This window comes from Balaenoptera borealis (assembly GCF_965194805.1).
Source record: "Balaenoptera borealis genome assembly, chromosome: 4".
NCBI lineage: Eukaryota > Metazoa > Chordata > Mammalia > Artiodactyla > Balaenopteridae > Balaenoptera > Balaenoptera borealis.
The window spans coordinates 34,431,376-34,457,541 of NC_138861.1; the positions used below are offsets into that span (position 1 = coordinate 34,431,376).

The 26,166-nt window shown below is 37.7% G+C and overlaps 1 long non-coding RNA gene across 1 annotated transcript in view; it reads left to right on the forward strand.

The window, feature by feature from the left end:
- The first annotated feature begins 4,914 nt into the window (after positions 1 to 4,914).
- The window catches only part of LOC309627831, a 190,789-nt gene continuing 169,537 nt past the window's right edge, over positions 4,915 to 26,166 (forward strand). The window contains exon 1 of the long non-coding RNA XR_014243982.1: positions 4,915 to 8,134. This is a non-coding gene — a long non-coding RNA (uncharacterized lncRNA). The remainder of the gene's footprint in view (positions 8,135 to 26,166) is intronic.

Sequence of the window (26,166 nt, forward strand, 5' to 3'; positions counted from 1 at the left end):
AGTTAAAAATATAATGAGGAATTGGCACTGGGAGTTTTATAGGGTTTGAAGATTGGTTTTCATGCACCATGCTTTTTTGTTATTTAAACTTTGTTACTGTCATCATTATTCTAGCTGTTGAGTTTAACCTTTGCAGGCCCATCAAGTGTGCTCACAAACAAATGAAAAACGTTACTGGGCCCAGTGATCCAGAGGGCGTGTCATTCCAAGGGGAAATTTGCATGAAATGAGGCCTCTTTATTTGTTCATGCGTTCTTAAGCCAGGCATAAACCGTCCAATTTATAAACCACTGTCTATGATATCAGTTATAGGACTCCTAAACTCCCCCCAAAAAATCATTTAAAGAATGAATCTACATCCAGATAAAGTAGGGAATTAAATTATTTGAATAACTAAAGAATCTGAGGACTGGACCATACCTCAAGGTCTTCTAGATAATGATTCCCAAATGTAGCTGAAAATAAAAATCAGCTGGGATCTTTTTTAAAGTTGAAGTATAGTTGACTTACAATATTAGTTTCAGGTGTACAACAAACAGTGATTTGATATTTTTATAGATTATACTTCACATAAAGTAGTAAAATATTGGCTATATTCCCTGTGCTGTATATTACATCCTGTATCTTACTTATTTTATACCTAGTAGTTTGTTCCTCTAATCCCTTTTACCTATCTTGCCTCTCCCTTCACCCCTCTCCCCACTGGTAACCGCTAGCTTGTTCTCTGTATCTCTGAGTCTGTTTCCATTTTGTTATATTCGTTCATTTGTTTTATTTTTTATATTCAACATATAAGTGAAAACATACAGTATATGTCTTTCTCTGTCTGACTTATTTCACTTAATACCCTCCAGGTCCATCCATGTTGTTGCAAATGGCAAAATTCCATTCTTTTTTATGGCTGAGTAATATTATATTATATATATATATGTATATAAATATATACACATCTTCATTCATCTGTTGATGGACACAGGTGGCTTCTATATCTTGGCTATTGTAAATAATGCCACTATGAACATTGGTGTGCATATATCTTTTCAAATTAGTGTTTTCATTTTCTTTGGATATACACCTGATTATAAAATGAGCAGAGTACCTTTTGGCACTTTTCCAAATAAGACATACTGATGGCCGACAGGCATATGGACAAATGCTCAACATCACTAATCATCAGCAAAATGCAAATCAAAACCATGAAATATCACTTCACACATGTTAAAATGGCTATCATCAAAAAGACAACAAATAATAAGTGATGTCCAGGATGTGGAGAAAAGGGAAACCTAGGACTGGGAATATAAACTGGTACAGCCTCTACAGAAAACAGTATGAAGTTTCCTCAAAAAATTAAAAGTAGAGCTACCATATGATCCAGGAACCACCCAGAATCTTATTAAAATTTTTTAAAATTAAAAACTGGAAAAAAATTATAGGCCTCAACCCTGCACAACTGAAATAGAATTCCCAGTGAGAAAAGCCTTGACCAAATAATGCTCGGGCAATACTTGAGAAAGGCTGATCTGGTCCAACTTTCTATCTGAAATTTGAATCCCAGCCTTACATGGTTCCTAATACTTTATGTACATGAGAATCGCCTGACGAGTTGCCTTGTTTTCAATATGGAATTCAGTATTTCCACAGAGGTACCTCCAGAATGGGGACTTGAAGCCTGTTTGTTTGTTCTCGGTGTTTGTTTGTTTGTTTGTTATTTATTAATGCTCTCAGATGAGGCTGCTGCCCAGGCTGGTTTAGGAACAACTCCAAACCAAGAGCCCAAACCATTTCCACCTAAAGTAACTGCAAACATTCTGTTTTCTCTACCTAGGAAAACTCATATTTTTCCACCTCCTTTTACACACAGACACACCCAGTCTATAAAAGGAAGTAGATCATTTGATTCCTCTTATCAATGCATTGACAGTGAGTTGGAGGTAACATTTGTGCTGTGACAACATCCTCTCCAGGGCAAGATGGGAGGGATGGAAAGGGGAGGAAAGAAACCTAGTCAAAACCTGTTATTTTGCAGCATGGGCACAAAACAATGAGTTTACTAGCTAAATTGTTAATGCTAACCGATAAACCCATCAGAAATATGGCATTACACATTTTGAATACTGGAAAACTCAGCTATTTAGGAATCACTTTGAAGAAAATTACTGTTCACTTAAGGAGCACAATTCTTATTCGAAATTGATGTTTTGAGCCTTGCCAATATTATGGGAAATCACTAGAAATATACTAGACTGAATTTTTACATTTTTTACAGCAAACATATATCCTGAGGGTTTACTATGTACAGGCGCTGTTCTTGACTCTGGGGAGACAGCAGGAAACAAGACCATTCAAAGGCCATACCCCCCTGTAACTTCTATATAGTAGAGGCTAAGAAGGAAACGATCTATAAAGAAATAAATATATAACAAAATATCTGGCAAAAATAAGGCTGTGAAGAAAATAAATCAGGATAAGCAGATAGAAAATGACTTTAAGACTTTTATGGAATACGGTGTTCAGCCCATCACCATTAGCTGGCATTCATTAGTGTGATTTATGGATGTGCATCTTCTTCCTTCATATATGGTGATAATGATGCTGGCAATGTTGCTTTCCATATTTATGGATGTAGCTTTTAAAAAAAAAACCCTGCAAATTGCTCTAAACAGAGAAGCTTAGCCAGTCAAGCCCTTCCTTCTGACTCCAGCCACCAACGCAGGGCCTGTCGCTGTTTGCGGATATTCCTAGCTTCACAGGCTGCTCAATACCTTGAATCAAAATGATCCCCCTCTGTCACACTGCCGTGTGCCATGTGTGTACCCCTCATTCATCACTGACGGCAGCTCCCTTGGTGTCACACCAACAAGTCCGATGGGCTTCTCAGTAAGCACCTGGACGGAGGTTCCTTCCCACGAGTCTTGCTGTAGAGCAGCTGCCCCAGATCCGGCCACCATCCATCCTCAGCCAGGGCGCAGCCGAGCCGAGTGATGCACGCGGCTTCCGGGCTTGCAGACTGGCTGCTTTCCAGGGCAGCTGGGAAAGGCTAGTGGGACGCTGTGTTGCTATGCATTTACATAGCGATTATCGTCCTTATGGCACGGTCACAGGCTGATCTAACAGTATATCCAAACTAAATGGAACAAATTCTCTACCTCTCTCCACCTCTTTTTGAAGAGGGAAATGGGGAAAAGTGAGCCACACATAGGCATTAGAAATGAATAGCTTATAAAAACAAAGAATTAGGAGGCCTAAGTTGTCTTTTACAGCATTACTGTGGGTATAGACAAACACGGGAATGCAAAGAGGCTTGGCCCAGTACACTCCATATTTTCACCAAATGGTTGAGGAATAGCCACCCCACGCTACACATACAAACCACATCTTTTATTTTCATGGTTTGTACAGGTCAAAAGTTCTTTTGCATACATTATATCATTGTATGTTCTGAGTTTTTATTGTAAATATCTTTCAAATGCACTATACAAATAAAATGTTCATAAAATATTTTTAAATATGTTTAGAAAACTTCACTTTACTACCCCCAAACAGACCATGTTTACAGTTAACTCACAATCATCCATGTCCATGGATGGAAACAATGGAATAAATTGTAGATAATCCAAAATAATCCAAAAGCCAGTTGTACCACAGAACTCAATTAACAACATAACAAATGTATCCAATGTTCTGTTCCACCCATTTCACAACAGATTCTTGCTTCCCCACTGGTTAGTACCGCTCTCTCCTTATCTTGAAACTTCCCTAATCCCTAACTTCCATGGCACCATTCTGGGTCCTTCTACTACCTCTTGGTTAACTCCTTTTCTTCCTCTCTCTAAAGAAGCACGTGTCCTAAAGTTCGGGATGGTAAAAGGAAAGCTATGCAGAGATACTCACACAAAGAAGCATACACATACTCACTCACAAAAAGAGAAAAAGGAAAAAAAAATACATATATATATAAAAGGAAGAGGGCAACCAAATCAATAAACAAATCTACCAATGATAATAAACTCTAAATCCTAAGCTAAGATAAATACAAAACCAGAAACAAATTATTTGCAGAAAGCAAACCCCAAGTCTACAGTTGCTCCCAAAGTCCACCGCCTCAATTTGGGATGATTCGTTGTCTATTCAGGTATTCCACAGATGCAGGGTACATCAAGTTGAATGTAGAGATTTAATCTGCTGCTCCTGAGGCTGCTGGGAGAGATTTCCCTTTCTCTTCTTTGTTCGCACAGCTCCTGGGGTTCAGCTTTGGATTGGCCCCGCCTCTGCATGTAGGTCGCCTGAGGGCATCTGTTCTTCGCTCAGACAGGACAGGGTTAAAGGAGCAGCTGATTCGGGGACTCTGGCTCACTCAGGCCGGGGGTAGGGAGGGGTATGGATGTGGGGCAAGCCTGTGGCGGCAGAGGCCACCATGCCATTGCAACAGCCTGAGGCATGCCATGTGTTCTCCAGAGGAAGTTGTCCCTGGATCACGGGACCCTGGCAGTGGCGGGCTGCACAGGCTCCCGGGAGGGGCGGTGTGGAGAGTGACCTGTGCTCGCACACAGGCTTCTTGGTGGCGGCAGCAGCAGCCTTAGTGTCTCATACCTGTCTCTGGTGTCCGCGCTGATAGCCACAGCTCACGCCCATCTCTGCAGCTCATTTAGGCAGTGCTCTGAAACCCCTCTTCTCGCTCACCCCAAAACAATGGTCTCTTGCTTCTTAGGCAGGTCCAGACTTTTTCCCGGACTCCCTCCCGGCTAGCTGTCGTGCGTTAACCCCTTCAGGCTGTGTTCACGCCGCCAGCCCCAGTCCTCCCCCTGGGATCCGACCGAAGCCCGAGCCTCAGCTCCCAGCCCCCGCCCAAACCGGTGGGTGAGCAGACAAGCCTCTCGGGCTGGTGAGTGCTGCTCGGCGCCGATCCTCCGTGCGGGAATCTCTCCGCTTTGCCCTCCGCACCCCTGTGGCTGCGCTCTCCTCCGCGGCCCCGAAGCTTCCCCCCTCCGCCACCCCCAGTCTCTGCCCATGAAGGGCCTTCCTAGTGTGTGGAAACCTTTCCTCCTTCACAGCTCCCTCCCACTGGCACAAGTCCAGTCCCTATTCTTTTGTCTCTGTTTTTTCTTTTTTCTTCTCTCCTACCCAGGAACCTGGGGAGTTTCTTGCCTTTTGGGAAGTCTGAGGTCTTCTGCCGGTGTTCAGTAGGTGTTCTGTAGGAGTCGTTCCACATGTACTTGTATTTCTGATGTATTTGTGGGGGAGGAAGATGATCTCCATGTCTTACTCCTCCAGCATCTTGAAGGTCTCTAAAAACGCATTTTAAAATATTTCCTTTTTGGCTTTTGAGTTTTATTGCATGTGTAGAAAGGCCTCCCTTATCCCATAGTTTTAAACAAAATATCATAAACTTTCTCCTTAAACAGGATGACCAGAAGTTCTGGAAGCCTAAGTAAATATGCATAATAAATGCCTTATTGATATTGTGTTGCAATAAATATGTTCAGTGATATTCATGATATGTTCAACATGTTGTTCCTTATTAGTGATGCATAGTTCAATGCACTACAAATTGGCAAATTTGATACATTAACATGAAATTGCATAAATCTCTGCACATGCATCTGTGATGCATTGATTTGTATCTCTGATTTTCACTCAATAAGTCTGTGCCTTTAGCATATCTCAGAAAACATCATCAAAGAAGTTCAATTTGTAAATATATATTTATATTACATTATAATAATAAGTATATATTCTATATATATCCGAACTGTATGACTACTCTATAATTTAAAAATTATTTTTTTTAATGTTTGTCTCTTTAACTCAACTAGAATTGCATTTTGTATGTTGTGAAGATAGGATCAACATTTATTTTTTAATTTTTTCCTAAATGAATCATGAGTTGTTCTAATACCCTTTATGGGACAATTCAGATGGAATTTATGTATGCCCATCTTAAGGTGGAAAATAAAGGTTTATGAGTCATCCACTAAGAGATGAAAGTTGAAGATGTGAAGGTGGATGAGATCTCGGAGACAGGAGTAAATAGAACCAACCTTACCCACTGGGGGCAGGCCCCAAAAACAACAGGAACTACGAACCTGCAGCCTGCGAAAAGGAGACCCCAGACACAGTAAGTTAAGCAAAATGAGAAGACAGAGAAACACACAGCAGATGAAGGAGGAAGGCAAAACCCCACCAGACCAAACAAATGAAGAGGAAATAGGCAGTCTACCTGAAAAAGAACTCAGAGTAATGATAGTAAAGATGATCCAAAATCTTGGAAATAGAATGGAGAAAATACAAGAAACGTTTAACAAGGACCTAGAAGAACTAAAGAACAAACTGACAATGATGAACAATACAATAAATGAAATTAAAAATTCTCTAGAAGGAATCAATAGCAGAATAACTGAGCCAGAAGAACGGATAAGTGACCTGGAAGATAAAATATTGGAAATAACCACTGCAGAGCAGAATAAAGAAAAAAGAATGAAAAGAACTGAAGACAGTCTCAGAGAGCTATGGGACAACATTAAGTGCACCAACATTCGAATTATAAGGGACCCGGAAGAAGAAGAGAAAAAGAAAGTGTCTGAAAAAATATCTGAAGAGATTATAGTTGAAAACTTCCCTAATATGGGAAAGGAAATTGTTAATCAAGTCCAGGAAGCACAGAGAGTCCCATACAGGATAAATCCCAGGAGAAATACACCAAGACACATAATAATCAGACTATCAAAAATTAAATACAAAGAAAAAATATTAAAAGCAGCAAGGGAAATACAACAAAGAACATACAAGGGAATCCCCATAAAGATAACAGCTGATCCTTCAGCAGAAACTCAGCAAGACAGAAGGGTGTGGTAGAACATATCTAAAGTGATGAAAGGGAAAAACCTACAACAAAGATTACTCTACCCAGCAAGGATCACATTTAGATTCGACAGAGAAATTAAAACCTTTACAGACAAGCAAAAGTTAAGAGAATTCGACACCACCAAACCAGCTTTACAACAAATGCTAAAGGAATTTTTCTAGGGAGGAAACACAAGAGAAGGAAAAGACCTACAATAACAAATCCAAAACAATTAAGAAAATGGTAATAGGAACATACATATCAATAATTGCCTTAAATGTAAATGGATTAAATGTTCCAACGTAAACATAGACTGGCTGAATGGATACAAAACCAAGACCTGTATATATGCTGTCTAAAAGACACCCAATTCAGACCCAGGGACACATACAGACTGAAAGTGAGGGGATGGAAAAAGATATTCCATGCAAATGGAAATCAAAAGAAAGCTGGAGTACCGATTCTAATATCAGACAAAATAGACGTTAAAATAAAGTCTATTACAAGAGACAAAGAAGGACACTACATAATGATCAAGGGATCAATCCAAGAAGAAGATATAACAATTGTAAATATTTATACACCCAACATAGGAGCACCTCAATACATAAGGCAAATGCGAACAGCCATAAAAGGGGAAATCAACAGTAACACAATCATAGTAGGGGACTTTAACACCCTACTTTCACCAATGGACAGATCATCCAAAATGAAAATAAATAAGGAAACACAAGCTTTAAATGACATATTAAACAAGATGGACTTAATTGATATTTATAAGATATTCCATCCAAAAACAACATATTACACTTTCTTCTCAAGTGCTCATGGAACATCTCCAGAATAGATCATATCTTGGGTCACAAATCAAGCCTCGGTAAGTCTAAGAAAACTGAAATCGTATCAAGTATCTTTTCTGACCACAATGCTATGAGACTAGATATAAATTACAGGAAAAAATCTGTAAAAGATACAAAACATGGAGGCAAAACAATACACTACTAAATAACCAAGAGATCACTGAAGAAGTCAAAGAGGAAATCAAAAAATACCTAGAAACAAATGACAATGAAAACACGATGACCCAAAACCTATGGGATGCAGCAAAAGCAGTTCTAAGAGGAAAGTTTATAGCAATACAATCCTACCTCAAGAAACAAGAAACATCTCAAATAAACAACCTACCTTACACCTACAGCAAGTAGAGAAAGAAGAACAGAAAAACCCCAAAGTTAGCAGAAGGAAAGAAATCATAAACATCAGATCAGAAATAAAAGAAAAAGAAATTAAGTAAACAATAGCAAAGATCAATAAAACTAAAGGCTGGTTCTTTGTGCAGAAAAAAAACCTGATAAACCATTAGCCCGACTCATCAAGAAAAAAAGGGAGAAGACTCAAATCAATAGAATTAGAAATGAAGAAGAAGTAACAACTGACACTGAAGAAATACAACGGATCATGAGAGATTACTACAAGCAACTGTATGGCAATAAAATGGACAACCTGGAAGAAATGGCCAAACTCTTAGAAAAGCACAACCTTCTGGGACTGAACCAGAAAGAAATAGATAATATAAACAGACCAATCACAGCACTGAAATTGAGACTGTGATTAAAAATCTTCCAATAAACAAAAGCCCAGGACCAGATGGCTTCACAGGCGAATTCTATCAAACATTTAGACAAGAGCTAACACCCATCCTTGTCAAACTCTTCCAAAAAATTGCAGAGGGAGGAACACCCCAAACTCATTCTATGAGACCACCATCACCCTGATACCAAAACCAGACAAAGATGTCACAAAGAAAGAAAACTACAGGCCAATATCCCAGATGAACAAAGATGCAAAAATCCTCAACAAAATACTAGCAAACAGAATACAACAGCACATTAAAAGGATCATACACCATGATCAACTGGGGTTTATCCCAGGAATGCAAGGATTCCTCAATATATGCAAATCAATCAATGTGATACACCATATTAACAAACTGAAGAATAAAAACCATATGATCATCTCAATAGATGCAGAAAAAGCTTTTGGCAAAATTCAACACATTTATGATAAAAACCGTCCAGAAAGTAGGTATAGAGGGAACTTATCTCAACATAATAAAAGCCATATATGACAAACCCACAGCCAATATTGTTCTCAATGGTGAAAAACTGAAACCACTTCCACTAAGATCAGGAAAAAGACAAGGTTCCCCACTCTCATCACTATTATTCAACATAGTTTTGGAAGTTTTAGCCACAGCCATCAGAGAAGAAAAAGAAATAAAAGGAATCCAAATCGGAAAAGAAGAAGTAAAGCTGTCACTGTTTGCAGATGACATGATACTATACATAGAGAATCCTAAAGATGCTACCAGAAAACTACTAGAGCTAAGCAATGAATTTGGTAAAGTAGAAGGATACAAAATTAATGCACAGAAATCTCTTGCATTCCTATACACTAATGATGAGTAATCTGAACGAGAAATTAAGGAAACACTCCCACTTACCACTGCAACAAAAAGAATCAAATACCTAGGTATAAACCTAGCTATGGAGACAAAAGACCTGTATCCTGAAAACTATAAGACACTGATGAAAGAAATTAAAGATGATACAAACAGATGGAGAGATATACCATGTTCTTGGATTGGCAGAATCAACATTGTGAAAATTATTATACTATTGAAAGCAATCAACAGATTAAATGCAATCCCTATCACTACCAATGGCATTTTTCACACAACTAGAACAAAAAAATACACAATTGGTATGGAAACAGAAAAAACCCCGAATAGTCAAAGCAATCTTGAGAAAGAAAAATGGAGCTGGAGGAATCAGGCTCCTGGACTTCAGACTATACTACCAAGCTACAGTAATCAAGACAGTATGGTACTGGCACAATAACAGAAATATAGATCAATGGAACAGGATAGAAAGCCCACAGATAAACCCATGCACATATGGCCACCTTATTTTTGATAAAGGAGGCAAGAATATACAATGGAAAAAAGACAGCCTCTTCAATAAGTGGTGCTGGGAAAACTGGACAGCTACATGTAAAAGAATGAAAGTAGAACACTCCCTAACACCATACACAAAAATAAGCTCAAAATGGATTAAAGACCTAAATGTAAGGCCAGACACTATCAAACTCTTAGAGGAAAACATAGGCAGAACACTCTATGACATAAATCACAGCAAGATACTTTTTGACCCACCTCCTAGAGAAATGGAAATAAAAACAAAAATAAACAAATGGGACCTAATGAAACTGAAAAGCTTTTGCAAAGCAAATGAAACCATAAAGAAGACGAAAAGACAATCCTCAGAATGGGAAAAAATATTTGCAAACGAAGCAACTGACAAAGGATTAATCTCCAAGATTTACAAGCAGCTCATGCAGCTCAATATCACAAAAAAAAAACAACTCAATCCAAAAATGGGCAGAAGACTTAAATAGACATTTCTCCAAAGAAAATATACAGATTGCCAACAAACACATGAATGGATGTTCAACATCACTAACCATTAGAGAAATGCATATCAAAACTACACTGAGGTATCACCGCACACCGGTCAGAATGGCCATCATCAGAAAATCTACAAACAATAAATGCTGGAGAGGGTGTGGAGAAAAGGGAACCCTCTTGCACTGTTGGTGGGAATGTAAATTGATACAGCCACTATGGAGAACAGTATGGAGGTTCCTTAAAAAACTAAAAATAGAACTACCATACGACCCAGGGATCCCACTACTGGGCATATACCCTGAGAAAACCATAATTCAAAAAGAGTCATGTACCACAATGTTCATTGCAGCTCTGCTTACAATAGCCAGGACATGGGAACAACCTAAGTGTCTATTGACAGATGAATAGATAAAAAAGATGTGGCACATATATACAATGGAATATTACTCAGCCATAAAAAGAAACGAAATTGAGTTATTTGTAGTGAGGAGGATGGACCTAGAGACTGTCATAGAGTGAAGTAAGTTAGAAAGAGAAAAACAAATACTGTATGCTAACACATATGTATGGAATCTAAAAAAAAAAAAAATGGTTCTGAAGAACCTAGGGGCAGGATAGAAATAAAGACGCAGATGTAGAGAATGGACCTGAGGACACAGGGAGGGGAAGGGTAAGCTGGGACGAAGTGAGAGAGTGGCATGGACATATATACACTACCAAATGTAAAATAGATAGCTAGTGGGAAGCAGCCGCATAGCACAGGGAGATCAGCTCGGTGCTTTGTGACCACCTAGAGGGAAGGGATAAGGGAGAGTGGGAGGGAGACGCAAGAGGGAGGAGATATGGGAATATATGTATATGCATACCTGATTCACTTTGTTATAAAGCAGAAACTAACACACCATTGTAGAGCAATTATACTCCAGTAAAGATGTTAAAAAATAAAAAATAAATAAAATAAATAAATAAAATGCGTTTTTAAAAGGCTCCTGAAGAACCCAAAATGTTTACAAAGATAATCTTTATGAGTTTAAAAGTTTTATGTTTTACTCTAAAATTTCTGCATTGTTTCATTTTTTTTTAATAATAAGTATATTTTCATGGATTATTTGTGTAAATTTTAAAACAAAAATGAAAAGTACTTCATAGTACTTAACTAAGCCACTAATAATCAATGTATTTTTACTGGATTGGTAAATTTCTCTGTCAACATGCTTCTTGAAACTTCTCATAAAAAGACAGAATATAATATTGCTTCTAATATCTCAAATTAAGCAAGAATCAACATGCAGAGAAAAATTAAATTCTCTCCCTAAGTTATCCTCAAGTTAGCCAACTGTAGAAGTCTATACGAAATGACAGAAATAAACACAACTATTTCGATTAGAAATGTCAGAAACGATGAGAAGTGGTTCCAAAAAACAATGGGGAAATAAATTATGGATTAAAATAGTTGTTTTCCAAAGTTTTTCCCTTAAAATACTTGCACTTCAGAATTTAAGTGTTTTATAGGGGAAACAAACTGCTTCATCATCCAAAAAGTTTGGAAGAAATCTAGGCTAAGCACAAACATGTTTCGTAACTTCCAGACTTCTTGAAGCCCTTAACATATGTTCATGCAGGTGGTGAATCTCTAACAGAGACAGAGATTATCCAGTGCATCCCACATTGACTTGTTCCCAAATCCTTTTTTCCATGATAGCTGTTAACAGCTCATGTTGTGCAAAATGCTTATCAACATGTCAAGGATGTTGCTAAATTTAAAATACTTAGTTCCAAAAATAGAAATTATAAATTGTACCCCTGATTCCTTAGTTAACCAAATAAATCTAGACCATAGATAGACTGCACCATGTGTTTCCTTAGACTAAATGGCAGCAGAAAATTTTTATAAATTCTTGGGGAAAAATAGCCTACCTATTCATCCTAACCTGTTCTCCAGATATTTGGATTCACATTTTATTTACCTCAGCTGTATCTGGGCTTGGGAAGTCCTTCCCCCATTCCTATTAATCCTCTTTTATGATCAGTTATTAAAACATCTATAATGTTTTAAATGATTAATAAAGTTGTCCTCCTTATGTTTAAAAGCTTCAGATCAATAACTTTCAAGTTTAGAACTTTGTATCTTCTGGATGTAATGACACTAAAACACTGCACACCAAAAAATGTGCAGCAAAATTCCCATAATTCAAATTATTTATGCTGATGAATAGTGTTTATATTCACAAATAAGTCAAATTAAATATAATAAATACATTCTAGAGTTATATTCAAAGAGAAGAATTAGCTCTCCATGTGTTTACATAAATGAAATAAAAGTACGTGTAATATGTAGGATACTTTTTTGTATATTAATGCAAGTACAAATATACACATACATTTACATATGAATATGCATATACATTATGGATCTGATTTTCTTTCTCTCCTCATTAAGGAGTCATTGAAAATCCTTAGTGCAATATGGTCAAGAAATTATCCTCTGTTCTTTCTGGGATTTCTTTCTCCTTTAGACTAGTCTGCAAACGCGATGAGGTCAGGAAGCAGCTTGCCCCTTTGGGCAGAGACATAGACGTTTTCATACTTCTTAAATTACATTAAACATCCTTCCTTGTTGCAATGACTCAGAGGCTTGCCATTTAACCATTCCATATCCATAATTAAATGAGCTACATGTATATTTCAGTAATTTCTAACCAATGCCCTAGAACAGGAGGCTAGCAAAATATAGCCCTTGGGCAAAATCCAGCCAACACCTGTTTTGTAAGTAAAGTTTTATTGGAACATAGCCATGTCTATGACCGTTTTCATGCCATGAAGGCAGAGTTGGGTACTTTTAAGAAAATGTCCTTTATGGCCAACAAAGCCTAAAATATTTACTATCTAGCCCTTTACAAAAAAAAGTTTGTCAACCCCTGGTATAGACTTCTAAAAAACAGCTTAATTCTCTTGTTGTCAGTGTAATTGCTGTTAGATTTGGTTTTGGAATTGAGTTTCTCCATATATTTGAATATTGGGGTCTCTAATTTTCTGATCATTCAGAATTTTTATTAATGAAATTATATTTTAAATCTCTGATTGAGGAATTTAGGGAAGCTATGTCTTTTCTCAGTCCTGCCTCTTGGTTCAAAAATGCTTGCTCTGGGACTTCCCTGGTGGTCCAGTGGGTAAGACTCCGTGCTCCCAATGCAGGGAGCCCAGGTTCGATCCCTGGTCCAGGGAACTAGATCCCACATGCCGCTGCAACTAAAAGATCCTGCAGGCTGTAACTAAGACCCAGCACAGCCAAAATAAATAAATAAATATTTTTTTAAAAAAATGCTTGCTCTTCTGCGATTAATGAAAAGCTCCAACCATATAGAGAACTACTGGTTCCCTTCCTAGGAAATAAACCTAATGAAAAACATGCAATACTCTATACAGAAATCTATAAAACGGTACTAAGATAATTTTTAAAAGATAGAGTGAGAGAGACAGAGATTCCATTAATTGAAAGGCTCAATTTTTAAACTTATCAATTCCTTCCAGATTGATTCATAAATTTAATGACATACCAATAAAATCCCACTAGAGATTTTGGTAGAAACTGACAAGCTGATTCTATGACTTATATGGGAATACAAAACAAAGAATAGCTAAGACAAATAAGGAACAAATTTGGAGGATTTACACTTACTCAGATATCAAGATATTATAAACCAAAGTATTAATAAAAAGTATGGTTTGGGCACAGTAGTGATAAATATGTCAATGAACAGAAACAAAGAGTCTAGAAAAATAAGCAAACATATTCATTTGATGTATGACAAATAAATTATACTGGGTCATTTGTTTATCCACATAAAATAATAATAAATCTTAACCCTTACCTCACATAAAAATCAATTCCAAGTAGAATGTGAAACTAAATATGAAATGTAAAATAGTAAAACTTCTAGAAGATAACATTAAGAAAGTCTTCCAGACTGTTGGACAGACCCTAGGGTAGCTCCTATGTCATCCCCTTTGAGGATGGATGGGACCTGTGAGCTGCTTCTAACTGATAGAATATGGCCAAAGTGCAAGGTATTCCAATGTGATTAAAGTCTCAAATAATTTGATTTAAAGTTATTATCAAAAGAGGGATTATCCTATATGGATTTGACTTAATCAGGTGAAATCCTTTAATAGAGGGACTGTCCTTGGGGGCCTGATGAAGTCAGCAGCCACGTGAAGAAGCCCATGAGACAATGAACTTGCAGGCAGCCTCCAGGGACTACAAGTGGCCTCTGTGACCTGAGGGTGGCCGCCAGCCAACAGCCCCTGGAAGCTGGTAACGGATGCCAACAAGGACAATCGATGGCTGAGGAATGGATGTCCCGCCCCTCTGGTGCTGGGTGCTGGAGAAAGCCCCTCAGAATATATATATATACTCTCTCAGGGATAATTGAAAGGTGAAAATCTTGAATGGATTGAGAAATCACTGAATTGACTAAAGTGACAATGGTTAAATTTGTGCCACTAGGCAGAACAGGATAGGATGGAAATTAATTTCAGCTGTAGAAAAATAAAATTATATTTTGGAACTCCTAAATTTGTGGGAAATTAAATTAATACCTATATAATTACTTTAAGCGTTCGTTCCTATTGATTTGATCATTTTAATTATTCATATACCACTATTCAGGAATAGCTAACTCTGATGAGTAATTTTTCTACTATTTCATTTTTCCTGAAATTTTATATTCTTCTTAGAATCTCATAGCAAAGAATGAACTACCTTATTATTTGCTTCAATTCCATAGTCTTGATGAATTTTAAAATCCAATTTGTCTTAGACATAAAATATTTACTATTTTAAACACTTAGTTAATTTCTATTGCCTCAGACTCTTCTAAATATTACACTCCTGAGATTGTCTAGTCCATTACTCCTGGAGGAGCCCCTGACATAATACCTTCCCAGGTTCATTATTATTTGTTTTGGGGAAGCTTTTGTCCTTGAGTAGAGTTATAATATTTTTCAGAGACAGTTGGGCAAATATTCACTGAGATAAGCCACCATGTATAACTGATGCAAGAAGTACTTTTGAAGTACAGACAGAACTGCAAAGAACAGAATTTCAAGGGGCAAAGATAATTCGCAACTGCAGATTTAGTCACCATAAGCATACAAAAAGCTTACAGACTCAGCAAACACCACCAACAACCAAGGCAGACACAAACACAACATAGCCTTTTCACAAAGAAATGCTCAGTTATCTTTTCAATTGTAGTTTCCCTATTGGCCCACTCTATTTGTACTACACTCAAAATTCTTGTACTTTCCAGTCACAGAGAAGGTTCTACTCATGCTCAAATTATATCGCCACTTACATGCTTGCCCCCCTTCAATTTATTCCCAACCAAGAGACAGAGTGATCCATTTGGACATGTCCAATCATGTCACCCCTCTGACAGAATAAAGAGCTCACTGAGGATAAATTCCAAAGTCCTTATAACAGTGGGCAAGACACCTGTAGGACCTGGACCTCCACTGCCTTTCTGCTGTCATCTACTATCTGTATTCCATTCACCTCACTTCAGCCTCATTGGTCTCCAAGTTGTTCCTATAAGCACATGTCTCTCTGCCTGTGACAATCTTACTTCAGATTTCCACATGGTTTACTATTCCCTTATGTTTTTCAAGTCTTTGCTCAAATGCTCTCTTCATAATGAGGCCATCCCTTTAATATTTCACCCACCACATACATTATTTTTCTCCATAGCACTTATCACCTCATAACATATTAAATAATTGTTGATTTATTTTCTTTATTTTCTGTTTCCACCCATCAAAATGTAAACTTTATGTGGGAGTTTGTTTTCTGTTTTGTTCACTGATGTACCACTAACCCCAAAAATACTGCCTGGTACATAGTACGCCATCAGTAAATACTTGGTGAATGAATAAATGATTAACATAGATTGTAGGTATTGCTACAAAAAAGTAGGTGTTTGTTACACTGCTTTTCTTTGATATATTTCATTTTAAACTAGCAACATCCAGGAGTATCTCAGTTCCCACCAAGTCTGATTAGAGAAACCCCTCTGGATCAATGAACCTTGTGATTAATGAATCTTGTTAGGATGGATGAGCCTGAAGACAGACTTCCTGGCCAGGACCTCCAGCAGCTTCTTTCCCATCTCTGATGACTTGTTTAAGAGCTGAACTCAAGTCTTGGTCATAGGAACCCTAGCATCCAACTTTGACTAGAAATATACTTTCTAAATAGATCTTTAGACTCACTGGCCTTGTGATCACAAATTTTTAACTCATATTTACAAATGTTTAGGTATAAAAAGAAACAATGATTTCAGCCCCACTGAAATTTTATCTTTTTGTTCTCCTTGTAAAAAATACACTGAAATTTATTGCAAGGACCTTATAAAAGTAATAAAATAATGTAAAATGATCATAAAACCAATCACATATTTTATAGAAAATAACAGAATAAAATCACTTTTTTTGTGAGATGTCAAATCCAAAGAAACGTATGACTTAAGACAACTTTCTGCTGTCTTTAAGCATCTAATGTGTTCAGCTTCCTGTGTCCCTGCAGGCCTGGGAAGGCATTTATTACTGTCAATTTGAAAAAACTCTACTGACCATTGTCCATGCTTATAGGAATCTTCAGTGTGAATTCTGTTAACTGAAAAACCTTTTTAATAATAGTCTCTGTCTTGTCTTTTCCATTATGTTTACTCAGACTGTATCCGTCCACATCAGTCAAAAGAACAAAACAAACAAACAAAATACTCAGGCTTCCTATAACCATATCCTTTGAAACCAGCTGCTATTATGGCATACTAATGTCTACTAACTTTTGTCTATGCAAAAATGTAAACAAAAGAAATCCAGAAATTACCAGGCAATACAGGTTGAATATTACCAGGAATTCAACACACTTCTAAATAAACAAGTGCTGTCTAGGAGTGAATTAATAAAAGCATAATCAAATGAAGCACTAACTCAATTTAGTGCGACTCAAGATAAAGATTCAATAAGGACTTTAGAGAAATTAAAAAGACTAGAACACACTTCTGAGAAGGCTCACAAAATAATACTTAAAAGAATGGAACTTAAAGGAAAACAGTGAAAAAAACAGTGGACAAGAAAAGTGAGAAAGATGGTGACCATCTGCCCTCCAGCTTCATTGAAACAGAATAAGATGGAATGATCGACAACAACAGGTTAAAGATAGAGGACTCACTCAGTGGCCCATCTTCAGTCTTCAGTGAACTTATTCTTTCTGAGACATTGTACACTGTCGGCTGCTCCCTCCCTTATGAAGAGTCTCCTCTCCTTCCTAAAGTACAACTCTATTCTTCTCTTACATTGATAGTCACTTTTGGGATCCATGGTCTCCAAGGTTTCAAGGTCATAAAAAGAAGGCAAGAGTTTGGAAATGGACGGAGTTAGTCTCCACATAATTTTTTACTCTTACTGTGTTCTTTTGCTTTTCCTTTTTGTGGCTCTGCTTCTGACTGCTCTAAAATGTGGATGTTATTTAAAACTACATCCTTTTTTGACCCCCTTTTCTTTTTATTCTCTTTCTCCTTCCTGCGTAATCTCACCCACACATGCTGGTGACTCTTAAAATTATATTCCAACTTTAAGCTCTTTCCTAAATTCCACTGAATTTTCCTCTCCTCAGGTATCTTGCAGGTTCATAAAACTTCATCATGTTGAAAACCAAACTTATCATGTCTGCCTAAAACCTCCCTTTCTTGTATTTTCTATTAATGACATTCTTATCAAACCAATCCTCCAAATTAGCAACCATGAAATGACCTTAAATTCCTCCGCCTCTCTCTCAACCTCCCACATTGTGAGTTTGTTTGTTTTGTTTTGTTTTGTTTTGTTTTTTTGTTTCCCCTTTCTAAGTGATGCTTCTTGAAAGTAAGGACCTGTTGTATTCATCCTCCTATCTCAGTGCCTAGAAGAGTAGAGAGTACATATCAGGTGTACAAGGTAAGAAGGAAAAAAGGAGAGAAGAAAGGAAAGGAGGGAGAAAGAGAAGAAAGGAATAATGAAAGGAAAATGAAAGAAGAGAGAGATGTAAGGAGGAAAGCAATTAATAAAATGACTGAGCTATTACTCATAATAGGATAAAGTTTATAACAGCTGACAGCTGAGGCTGTAATTCTTTTGTGGCAGACAGCTCTTTTTTGCTGGAAAGACTTATGAAAGGTTTTTTGGAGTAAAAGTTAAGCCCCTCAGGGCCTACTTATCAATCAACGAAAGCTTGGAGGGAATATGGAATACTCTACATAATAAAAAAGACAGAGTCTGGAGAATTCCAAGGCAAAATAAGAGTGAGACACAGAGAGAAAAAATGAGGCAAACTGAACCAGCACAATGCACTCACCACCATGACTTTCAAATCTTCAATCAGTTCTAGGAAATGCATTAAAATCTTGGCGTGAGTGGATATTTTCGTTCTTGCAATGCAGTGAAATGATGGAATTTAGAATCTAGGTTTACATGGGACAAAAATGAGATGAAACTCATGGACACAAAAGCCAGAGCGTTAGGGAACTGTTGACCAAAACTGCCCACCTTGGCCAGGTGGGATGATAACCTCTTGCATGAATTGTCTCACAACATGAGGTCTGGGTAAGGAACATGGTGCTGCCACTGAAAACTAACTGGGAGAATTCAGGAGGGGCCAAAAAAGGGAGGAGATGCCAGCCCACAATACGTCCTACCAACCTCCCAGAATCCTTCACGCTGGAATCCATCTTGGCTGAGAGATGCATGCACCACCAGGAAGGACCCTGAGTCAGACCAAATATGGGCCAAGTGAGATGATTGATCAGAAACAACCCAGAAACTCACCCCACCACCATAAAACCTGAGACTGTGAGTCACGTGGCAGAGCAGTTCTCCTGGTTGCCCTTACCCCACTGCTCTCCGCCCTGGGAACGCCTTTCCAATTAAGTCTTTTACTTTGTCAGCACATGTGTCTCCTAGGATAATTCATTTCCAAGTGTTAGACAAGAGCCCACTCTGGAAGGGGTTCCCCTTCCTGCAACAAGAGGACAGGGCAACAAGCAGATCTGGGGTTACATTCACAATCACACATTACAGTGAAAGTAATTAGACTTGCCATAAAGGAAAGTGGCAGCTGGAGTGTGACCTCAGCCTCTTCCAGGGAATCTGATACAAATAATCAGATCACATGGAAAACGATTCTATCCAAAAGATCAAACCAAAGTTATAAAACTAAATGCTCAAGATAGTACATGACATTGTTCTATTCCAAATTCAGAGACAAGGCTAAATAAACCAGGTTAAAATCCTAATAGGAAGTCAAGAAATTCACCTTTGATCTTGGGCAACTAATTCTTCCTATACCCATCTAGAATAGTGGTATAATCCCTAAAGAGGTTTAAATACTTGAAGCTAGCACAGCCTTGAAAATAGGCACTGGCCCCTATTGCTTGAATTGAAGGAAATCTGTATAAACTAACAGGCACTTGGGCAGTAGGCCAACATTGTCAATATACTCTTTTTTTTTTTTTTTTTTACTTTTCAAGGGGTTCAGTGTTTATCAGTCTACACTTGTGTTCTTATAGCTGAGTGAGATGGGGAGTAGAAGAAGGAAATGGGAATGTCTGATGGTTTGAGGTAGAAATATTTATGTCTGCCAATATCAGGTTAAAATATATAAAATTTCTTACTATGGGACAACTACGCCCTTCATACTCATTTTGATGCTATATAGGTTAGTTTATTTTCTTTATACACTGCAGTCTGAGCTTTATAACTTGTAAATATATGTGTTGTTATATAAAAAATGAATGTACTCATTTTGACAGGTTAATGAGGTACAGGAGTGGAAAATGGTAGAAAATTCTACTATCATACTTGTTTTGTAATAAACCAAATTGCAGGCCTCCGAAACATGCTGCTGTCTTATAATAAAACCATTCACAGCCATAGCTAAGAGAAGAGACTTCTTACTTTTCAATCAGTGACTGTCAAATCACCTCTGCTATAAAAGAAAATGCTCTCAGTGGTTTTTGAAGCAGAAAAATGAGTAAACATCCAAGGAACACTCCAAAAACTGTTAGTCATCAAAATAAATTAGCAAAGCCTCAAAGTCATTAGAAAATATCAAGTCTTGTGGAGGTTATAACAATCTTAAATAGTGCCTACTCTACCATCAGTACTTATAGAACATTTTTTCACTTCACTAATATTCTTGGTTATTGGCATTGTTCCCAGCTAGTATCTCCTCCTCACTGTAAGATGCCCTCTGACACTTATACTTTACATTAAAAACACTGTCCAGATACTTTACATTGCATTTTTCAAATGTACATTTCCTTCCAAAGTACTAACTTTCCACAAAAGATAAACACTTTTTTCCTTGACCAAGAGAGGATCCTTTTTTCTTTAAATCAGTCATGTTTGGAAACTAACTTTTATATTATAGTACCAAAGGAAAACACTGGTGACATTCTCTAGACTTTTTTTTTCTTCCTTTGAAACTTTCCCTCTGACATCCTGGTGACATGAAGAGTCAGTATGTGAAATAGCAGTCTCACATGGATTACAGATCAAGAGCCAGCAAATTATTTGGTCAACTTGAAAAAGAGAATGAATGGACTTCTAATTACAGTGATGTCAACATAGAAGAGAAGAAACACTTGATTTCACCTCTGAATCCCTGCTTTATAACTGACTGACTTTGCATGGTATGGAATAAGCTCTCTCACTGTTTTCTGACACAACTGCCCAAACTACAGCTGCCATATTACCTCACCTTTTTGGAACTTGTCTACCTTTCAATTCCATCTGCATGTAATAGATCAAGGAGAGAATGTCCTAATGACCAAAAATGCTATTTTTACAGGAGTACCTCTCAGCCGCTTTCAGAATCTATTTCTTCTTAGTTTGAATAGAATTTGAAGAAGCCTGAAGGCAGCACAGTGTAATTATTAAGAGCACAGATGCTGGAGTCAGACAGTCTGAGCTGAATCCTGGTTCTGCTGTTTATTAACTCTGTGACCTTAAGTTACTTAAACTCAGTGCTCTGTTGGATCACCGATAAGATGAGGAAAACAGTATTTTTTACAGAGCTGTTATAGGATGAATTTAATTAAAAAATATAAAACACCTAGAACTGTGCCAGGCATAGTTATTGTTTGATTTCTAAGCCCATAAACTATTATAAACAGCAAGAAAGATGAGAGACAAGGGCTTCTGAGGGCATTTGCACTGACACCATCAAGCATTATCAACTTAAAGTCTAGTAGCAAAGGGAAGGGGTGGGGTTATTGTTTAAAGATAGACGTAAGAATTGGGGACATTGAGTATGGGAGTAAAAGCCTGATGAGTATCCAAGGGCAGCACATCACAATAGAGTAGTGAATGTTTATGAAGAGGAGCCTGAACCATCATGTCCGAGGATCTCTATTTCAGCTCAGTAAAATAGTTAATGTTTATAAAGATAACCCTGAATATTTAAGAAATGATTAAAATAGGCTCAATAATTTCATTGAAGCTGTAATACAAAAGATTTCTGCTCAAAAGAAGTCAAATAAAAAATTTTAGTGCCATAATAGATACATACTTAGCTAGCTAAAATACTTGGTTATTCAGAATGATCTAATCTAAGTGATCCTGTTATAAGAAGATACAGAGAGAATAAAATCAAAATATAACATAGCAAATGATTTCATGAGGAGGTGTGGCAAAGACTGCTAATTATCCCCTAAACTTTCCTTCTCCGAGTCCTCTTTTGGACATAGAAAGGTCCTGAGTATGTGGGGACATGACTCTCCACTCCTCTAGAGGCTACATGTCCTCATCTCCGTTGCAGCTCAGTGTGACCATGTGACTAACCTCTTCTCACTGGAATGTTAATGGAATCTATTGTATCACTTATGTGGTGCTTCCTTATAGGAAAACTGCTTGCCTTCCTCTTCCTCCTCCTCACCCCACAAGCTGTATTGAGAACATGAAACAGGTAAGCTAGCTTCTACCATGCAGATGAGGTGGCGACCAAGGAAATGGAACAAAAAGACAGAGGAAACTGGGTCCCCAGGTCAACTCATGGAGGGAACAGGGTGCCCTACCTCTCCTGGACCCCATGCCTCCCCTCAAGGCAATTAACGTCTATCTCATTCGAGCTAGAGCAATTGGGAGTCTTTTTATTGTAGCAGCCTAGTATTATCTTAATAAATTTAGAGAAAGATAATATAAATTAAATTCAAACCTATATTGAGGGCAAGTGTTGGACAAATTACTATGTCAGGCTTTATAAAGATGTAGAATTAATTAGATGCAAGTTCTGCCCTCAGAGACTTTATAATCCAGAAAAGATGAGCCAAGTACCCAGATAATTACATCACCACATAGTCTATGTTGCTTGTCACCTGAGAGTTATAAACAAGGTGCCATGGGGCTATAGTAAGAAACAATTCTATCAACTTGGACCAGGAAATCTCAAATCAGGAAATTCCTCAGGAAAATGGCCTATGAGAGGACCTAAAATTGAAAGGATCTCCACAGCAGAGATAAATAATGTTAAGAAAGAAAAACAGTATGAATAAAAGCACTACAGCAGAAAAGTGGATACATGTTCATGTGTCCTATTAGAATGGAGGGTAAGGTTGAGGGGCTTTGGAACACGTAAGCTAGAGGAGTAAGTTTAGAACCACATTGTGAAGAGCACTGAATTATTATAAAATATGTATTAAGCTCTTTCCATATGCAAACATTGCTCTATAAGTGCTTTGTGTACTTTCTCAGCTGATCATCAAAACAAACTCTAATCTTTTATATATCACTTCTAGTGTGAGGAGTTTGTACCTAATTCAGCAAGCAATGGAAATTCTGAAGAACTATGAGAAGGTGGATGACACTTTCTAGCTGGGCTTAAGGAGGGCTACTCACCATGTAGCAGTGTGCAGCACAGGATGCCAAGGGGACCTGTGAGAATATACATGTAATATACACACACACACACACACACACACACACACACATATATATATATATATATATATTTGTAATAGACAAGGCAAGAGATGAAGGCTTGAATTAGTGTGGCAACACTGAACCTGGAAAAGAGGGGCTGGACTCAAGACTCTATGAAGAACTTGGCAAGAAATTATGTGATGGGAAGAGTCCTATGAAAAAGGGAATGGGGGAATAACGCTCAGGTTTAGAATCTCAGCCCTGAAATTAACAAAATAAGGAGTTAGGTATTGTTATTAACAACAACAACACAAAAGGAGGCAAGGATGTTCCCTGGGCTTATTGAGATGTTGCTAGAGTTTGTGCAGAGAACGTTTGCTTTCTCTGTTCCATGACTTACTATGTGCCTTTTCAAGAAAATAGTTTAATGTTTCTAAATTTTTTGTCTGAAAAATAGGAATAAAAACATCCCTCATAGACTTTTTTGGAGAATTAAATAATTTTCTTTTAGAAAGGAACGAAATAGCACCTGGCACCATAGCACTGTAGATAGCACACAGTAGGCACTCACTAAATTGTAGCTAATATTCTTGTTGCTACTGCTGCTGCTTTTTCTCCTGACATTATGCAAAACTAGGAGCAAAGGGTATAGGTTTGAAAGGCTTCTCTGTGTGTGTGTGTGTGTGTGTGTGTGTGTGTGATATATATATATGTATATATGTATATATATGGAAGATGTAAGAGTTGATGAAATCATCAACAAAAAAAAAAAAAAGAAAAAGTTTTAAGGGGAGAACCTTGGGAAATACCTCCATTCTAAGACACAGTAGGAGAGAAGGGGGCCAGTGAAGGAGACAGAGGAGGAAATAACAGTGAGGTCAGAAGAAATGAGAGGTGGGGAAAAAGAAAACTCTAAGAGAGGATGGTCAACATATCAAAGGCTGCTTAGAGGACAAAAAGAATTGTGATCTGAGAAAAGCAGTATTGATTTGAGTGTCAGAGCAAAAAAAAAAAAAAAATGGAGCTTATCAGGAGATGGAGACTGAAATGTGTTTATCAACAAGTGGGAAAGAGCCGGTAGAGAGAAAGATTAAATTGACAAAGGAGAAAGAAAAATCGAAGGAATGAAATCTCAGAGGAAGGAAAAGAGGTTCGATCAAGAGCCCAGGTGCAAGCCCAGCTTCAGGCTCTGCCAGGAAGAGAGATACACTTTCCTCATGGAGGGAAGGGAGAACAAAGGGGAGTGGGGTGGTGAAGGAATGAAGACATCGAGGCAACACTACCTATGACAGGGCTCCTTTAAGCTGGCTTTTCAGTAAAGTAGTAGGTTAAGTCAACTACTGAGGGGCAGTGAAATGGGTAAAATTAAAGATTTCACAGTTTACTCTTTCTTTCACAGGTAAAGGGAATTTATCCAGTAAAAGGCATTATTTATTAATGTTTCCACCTTAATAATATTTTATCAAATCCACTTTTCTCCTCAAAGCATTCATTTTTCTAACATTTGGTGAAAAGCATCTTGAATGACTGAAGTGAGTCACTTCCAGTCATCTCCACTCCTCAGTATCAACTCTGCGTATAAAAGGAATAAATGCTGGTAGTGGCGGAAGGGATACAATATTGCATAGCACCATTCTGAAACACTCACCTTCCAAAGGAATGATCATAATGCAATTTTCACAGATTTATTCTACATCCACTCTACTGGAATGAATGATGTCTGCTAAAACTTCATGTCCACCCAGAACCTCAGAATGTGACCTTGTTTGGAAATAAGGTCTTTGCAGATGTACTTAGTTAAGCTAGGTTGTGAACTGGATTAGGGTGGACCCTAATGACTTGTGCCCCCTAAGAAGAGGGAAATTTGGACACAGACGCGGACACAGAAGGAAGACATATGAAGACAGAGGCAGAGTTTGGAGTTATGCTGCCTCAAGCCAAGGAATGTCTGGGGCTCTCAGAAGCTGGAGGAAGCAAGAAAGAATCATCCCTTATGGGCTTCAGAGGAAGCAGGGCCCTGCTAACACCTTGAGTTTGAACTTCCGGCCTACAGAACCATGAGGGATTAAATTTCTGTTGTTTTAGGTCACCTAGTTTGTGGTGCTTTTTTATGGCAGTCCTAGAAAACTAATAATACCCACCAAAAAGAAATAAGGAGCTAAGTCCCGTGACTAATAGGTACTTCCTCTATTAGACCTCGTAAGGCTCACTTAAAAATCAAAAGTACCAGTTTCTACCAGAACTTAGCTTTGTTGAGCCTGAATCTCTCTCCAGAAACATCAAGAAAAAAATATCAGTTCTTAAATTGTCATTGTAAACAGAGTACGGTTTATCTGAAAGCCCTGAAAATATGATGGGGAATAGACATGAGAAAAAAGCACTTTAAGATCTATTACATAAAAAATTACCCAAGTGCCATTAGTCCCAAAGTTCTACAGAAGAGGTCAGTCAAATGAGGATGAGAACTAATCACTCAGAATAACCCATCAGTAGAGAAAAAATAATAGCCTAAGGCCCTAATACATGTCCCTTTAAAAGGAAAGACACCCAATTAGAAAACTGAGCCTGGAGCAAGGTACAGTGGTGAAAGCAAAAAAAAAAAAAAAGTGTTAGGGTTCCATCTGGAATTCCTTGATAACACATCAGAAAGAATCACATGGGCATGGACTGCCAAAGGGACCAGGAAGGACAAGGCCCGCTCTGTGTTAGAAGACTGTTTTGGAATCTTACCACATTTGGATAAAAAACAACCTGACTCTCTATGCTTTGAGCCTATAAGATATCACAGGAGGAAATAAAACAAAATTTAGAGATCAAGGTCTGGGATTGTGGTGCAATTACTCTGGAGAGGTGGTGAAAAGGTACTATAAAGAGCCATAGAACACCCAAAGAGAAACTTTAG